This window comes from Hydra viridissima, unplaced genomic scaffold (genome assembly GCF_058129835.1).
Source record: "Hydra viridissima isolate aposymbiotic clone 2 unplaced genomic scaffold, HvirCarnegie_v1 scaffold_16, whole genome shotgun sequence".
NCBI lineage: Eukaryota > Metazoa > Cnidaria > Hydrozoa > Anthoathecata > Hydridae > Hydra > Hydra viridissima.
In genome coordinates, this window is record NW_028324315.1 from 7,056,394 (window position 1) to 7,062,330 (window position 5,937).

General features: G+C 31.3%; 1 pseudogene; it reads left to right on the plus strand.

Moving 5' to 3' along the window:
* Window positions 1-3,773: 3,773 nt before the first annotated feature.
* Window positions 3,774-5,287, plus strand: LOC149877810 (uncharacterized; annotated as a pseudogene).
* Window positions 5,288-5,937: the final 650 nt, after the last annotated feature.

Consider the following 5,937-nt stretch of genomic DNA (forward strand, 5'->3'; position numbering starts at 1 on the left):
ATTTTTTTAGTCACAAACACTTATTCTAAAATAGCAAAGTTTCAATGTTCATTAAAGATGCAATAAACATATTTCACCTAAATGTGCTTGCTATTGTATTCAACCACACATCTTTCCAGCCAATTTCCATATTGTAGATGTAATTTTGAATGCTTGTATCTTTGCCACTAACAGAAAAATCGTGATGACGAGCTTCCAAAGATTGTTCACTGAAAGGGCTAAGGGATTTTTTCTTCATTCTGATAAACTCATTAATGTGAAAAAAAAAAGTGCACTTTTGGGGTCACACTTACAAATCCTAGATTTAAAAAAGATTTACAAAATTCTTCAATTTTTTCCATATTCCTTGTCAAGGACGTTTCCAAAACCGGCTCTAAAAACAGCACTGAATTTTTTGAATGCATTAATGGTGGCTAAAACTGATAAACCTAAGTTCTCAAAGAGCTGATCTATAACATCAATATTTTTCCGGAGTTTTTGGCAATCATTGTCAGCAAATTGTCCCCCACAATTCTGGAAACTCTTCTTTTAGTGCTTTGAAGTGATTTACTATCCCAAGTAGCAGATGAATCTCCATTAGGGGAATTAGTTCGAAAATGAATTTGCTTTGATCAGCTTCACTATCACAGTATAGGCATGGACGTGAGCTAGAGTGACATTGCAAACTACATAAAATGTTAGCAACTTTCAAGCCGCAAGAGACCACAAAGTCTAAATTTTCAGGTTGAACAAGCTCAATAAAGTTTTTGATGTTGCTATAATTCTCATATAGATGCTCTGCAATTGCAATTAAAAATTGCTTTTTAACTCCACTGTCTTTTATAGCTCGATAGGTGACAATTTTTTTTAAAAATGGGCAGCTTTAATTATCTTCATCATTCGTTCTTTGAAGACTTACTGTAAGCTTTAGGAAGCCTCGACCTCCATCAATCCCAACCTTTATAAGATGACCTGCTTGAAGTTGTCTCTTAAGTGAATTTTCTGCTAGAAAGTCAAAGAGATTTTTGCAGTGAACAAGTGTTTACTCTTTGTGTGGCATTTTTTCGCCTGATGATGCAATTGTAGTTTTTGTAAAAAAAATTTGCAAGCTGCAACCCTGCTTCATGAAAATTTGCTTAAAAGTTTGGCTCAAAAAGATTTGGAAACCAAATTTAGTGTTGCAGCAAGTTTTTTGACTCCAATATTAGACATGCTTGTAGATTGCTGAATTTGCACCAGGTCGTGGGCACTCAACTTATACTTTTCTGCAGTTGTTGATTTTGAACATGATGCTCCTAAAGACAAATTTTAAAAAACCTCGTTATGAAAAGCAATCTTAGAACAGACAAAATAGCACCATTAAAAACAGGAATGGTACAAAACTTAAGTTACCTAGGGTAAGAGGTAATGGACAACCTCTCTCAGTCACTGATAGCCTGAGTGTCTCACCTGGTGATGATAACTGACCTTTGTTAGTTGCAGAGGTTATCTGTTCAAAACGTTTTTGTTTTCTGTTGAAATTTCTATAAGGTTTAAATTCGAAGAAGTAGAGTTGCATTTATGACAAACAACCTGAACATTATGTCAGGGGATTTGTGGGATTTAAAGGTGAATTATCCAAAGGATGTTTTTCAGTCAGTTTCAGCTTACTAATTTGGCAAATCAGGCAGTTAAAGTTAGATTCTCTTGTCACAGTCTTGACATTAATAGTTTGAAAATTGTAAAGAGTAGGCAGCTTGACAGATACTCCTCTTTCAACCTTTCTAAGTTGATTTCTACACGTTCCGCACATTCCAGTTGGAACTCTAGAATCCAAAAAGTCAATGTCTGTTGCAAAATGTTTTTTAAGGCTACACCAGAAATTGGTAAATCACACTTTTTCATACATACAACACACACTGATTTTCTACACTCCTTATGAAATTTGGCACTATTGGGCATTTTGAAAGAGTCCAAATTAAAATTGCAAAAAGTACTTGTTTGCTTTCATTTGATAGAGCACTTATTTATTGTCGGCAACTAATAAAAAAATTTATGTTTTTACATCTTTATTTCACTATTAAATGACATAAATATGTATCACTGCAACATTAAGTAATAAGCAATAAAAACGGACCTAGCTATTCAAAAAATATGGGATTAAAAAACATTTAAACACACATGACTTTTAAAAAAAAGCGAATTAGCAGGTAAAGATACCCCAAGGATTATGCAAATTCATTTTGTTGATTTTATTTGGTTATTTTTTATGAAATTCTATTTTCTCTGCGATTCAAATCTATCAAATTTTATAGTTATTTTTAAATAAGTATCATATATTCTTCCTTATGTCTTTAGAAAAGGAGCCAATAACATGAGAAAATTCAAAGCCATTTTTTTTCTTTGGATATAAGTAGATGATTTCAATTTATTTTTATTTTTTGAAACATGGATGTATAAGCTACCAAACCCAATTGGTTTTAGTTTTTGAGCTTGAGTTTTATGTTTTGATGCTCTCCAGGCAAGAGTGTCCCGGGTACGATTCTATTTAATATATTTGTACCCAACAATCCTTAACTGTCAGATTAAGTCTTTACTTTAACAATTAAGCAAAATTTAAAAACTTGTGAATGCTCACTAATAGACTATTTTTTCCTAGCAAGAAAATAAATAAAAGATTGTTAAAGATTGGTAACTTTGGTAATAGTTACTGGAGAAAAAACCTTCAGATAACATTTTTTTTGCTCTTTCTATGTTCATTTTAATATAGTTTTGAATACCCTTGTGTAATTGAATTGCGTGAAGAAACTACATAAAGCGGATTTGATTGACGTAGTTTCCTTGAAATGTTCTAAATATAGTTTAAGCGGTTTGTTTTATGAGCATATTTGAGGTTCTTTGTATAGTATAATTGAAGGAAAACTTTTTGTAAGGGGAGAGTTTTTTAGAAGAGAAAATCTAGTTTTGAAACGTTGTGTTCGCTCCAAGAAAACAACACCTTGGCTTGACAAATTTGAATATCATAACCTACTCCAGCTATTATACCTTCAAGAATACGTTGTTCTTTTCCTTGTTGTTGCCAATGTTGTGCTGAACTAGTCATAAAACTTTCTACCAATTCAGGCTTTAAATTTGTTGACAAAAAAGTTTCCAGCTTTATCCTATCATCTTGGTCTATTTTTGTCAAATTATAACATAGCATCATTTCTAGATAATCATAACTTATAGTTACTCTAGTAAGTTCTGGCAACATATCTTCTATCTCTTCTCATTTTTGCAATAACTTTCTCTCATGTATATGTTTAAGTAAAAGTACTCTTCTTCTGGAATTTAGTAGACATTTACTAATTGGTAATCATTGATCCAAATATCTCTTGCTCGTTTGTTATTGGCAAATAAGTCCTGTAGATTCTATGCAATATTATATTGTTCTTGACCATTATAAAATATGAGAGGGTATATAAACGGTAAAGTCTTAGACTTGGGATTTTCTATTAAATATCGGTCACAAATGAAGGGTCCATGGGAAAAACAATAAGATAACCAAAAATCTCACCAAAGATATTGTAAACATTAACTTTTAAAATATTGTGCTTGTGTGATATAAGTTAATGTACTTAAACTATTTTATAGTTTACCTTTACAAAAACAAATTTTTAGTCAAGATCCTTATTTATAATATATAAAAAAACTGGTCTTAAAATAACGAGGTAAGTCGTAAACATATAATACTTTTTATTTTTATAATGTCGTATATCGTATGATCAAAATAATCTGTCCCAGTCAAATTGATAATTTTTCTTTTGTAGAGAAAAATGGTTTTGGAAAATTGGAAATACTTTGATAAAATTGTGGTAAATGATAAGAAATACGGAGATTGCAAAAAATGCCATAAAAGAATCGCTTGTCCAGGAAGCAGCACAAACGGCCTAATTGCTCACGTCAAAAGTTGCGAGAAAATAGATTTTGACCATCCAGTTCCAGACCAGTTTTTACTAAGATGTCGTTAAACTATAGTTTAACGATCTTGGAGAGAAGATATATCTTCTCGCCAAGTTGACAGCTTTTGATGGATATTCAACTAGGTCCATAATTCAATCTGAAACACTAAGAATGGTTTTTGAAAATTATGGGCATAGTTTGCCCAAGTAAGCGTCCACAATTTCAGAAAAAATTACGATGTTTCATGCTTAAGCCAAATATTTAATGATCGCTGAATTGGCTGCATTGAAAGCAAAAGGAGAAAAATTTGGACTAACAGGTGACGAATAGTGTAGCAATAGAGGTAGAAGATACTACAGTTTAAATGTTCATCACGGCCGAACATATTGTTTAGGAATGGTGAAATTGCCATCTGCTAGTTCGGTCGAAACGATAAACATTTTGATAATGCAAAAATGAAGAGAATTTGGTATAGATGATGAAGATGTTGCAGGTAAAACTGTATTGCTGTAGCTGGTTGGTGATTTTGGGTACCATATTTAAGTTTACACATCAAATCTGCCAGAATCATTCAATTCGTTTGAGTGTTTGTGATTTGGTATACGCTAAAAAAGATTGTCGCGAAATTGTGAACAAAGGAACTGAATCGGATAATGAAACAGGAACGGAAACTGATGGAGAGACTGAAGGAGAGTTTCTGTTTGACTTTTCGGAGAATAAGAATATGAAGAAAATATCGAAAAAAGTCTACAGAAACTTTGAATAATAATTAAATTTATAAAATATTCATCGTTTTGATGTGAAGTTCTTAAAAGAATAATACACAAAATCTACGGATCTTTGCATGACAAAAGACTGTTGCTCGAAAACCGCATTAGATGGAACAGTGATTTTCAGATGATCAAAAGATTTTTGGAATGCTTAGAAGCTGTAAAAAAAAAAACACTCGAAGAACTTAAGTGCTTAAACATGTTAGATGAAATTGACTTGGATTTCTTAACATCGCTGTCTGACTTATTGGAAGTCATTGCTGACGCTGCGGTTCGCTTGGAAAAACCAAATACAACAGTTTTGGAGTGTGACATCATTATGGAAATTTTAGTAAGGAAATTGAAGGTTTTAGAAACTGATATTAGTTCTAATTTTGCAGAGGCGTTAATCTCCAGATACGAAAATCGTAAAAACATTATGTTGGTATCATTGAGTCGTTATTTTCACAATCCCGATTTTTTAAAAATAAAAACCACACCATTTTTTTACGCTTCCAAAAAAGATATTCAAGTTTATGCTGCAAAATTATTTGATCAACTATTTGCAATAAAAAAAAATAATTTCCAAACAAAATCAGATGATCGCGCTAAAAAGCAAACAAGAAGAACCATCATAATGGACTTCTTTTTTTTGTCGAAATTCAAGAAGTTGTATATCAAAATCAATCAACGGCTAAAAAGCTAAAAAAAGTCATGACCTTCACCGATCAGTTAAAAGAATACGAAGTAATTGGTGTGAAATCAGAAGCAGTTTTGAAATTTGAACTAGTCATCCACAGAGTTCAAGCAACTTCCTCGGAAGCAGAAAGACTTTTCTCATTGTCTTCCAGATATGTCACAAATTTTCGTAGTTCGCTTTCTGATGAAATGATAAATGTTTTCATCTTTTTAAAATATTAATATAAGAGATCTTCAGAATAAATAGTTTTTTAATATTTTTTTTTAGTTTTTACTCTAGGTACCCCGAGAAGTTTTTATTAAAGATAACCGCGGAAGGGTATTTAACAGAAAGTTCACGCCTTCTTCCTAACCGATGCCGGTTAGAAAGCCATTTATTAGATAACACTTGTTCGTTAAAAGATTGTAATAAGAATTATATTTAAGTAATAAGAAATATAAAAATATAAGTTTTTTAAAAATTTATTATGAGTTATAAATCGAAATATATAAAATTAAAAAAAAATAAATATAAGAAAAATGTTTAATTATCAACTAGATAGTTTAATTTTATAATTTGTAACAAAGTTTTATCAAAGTATATATATAT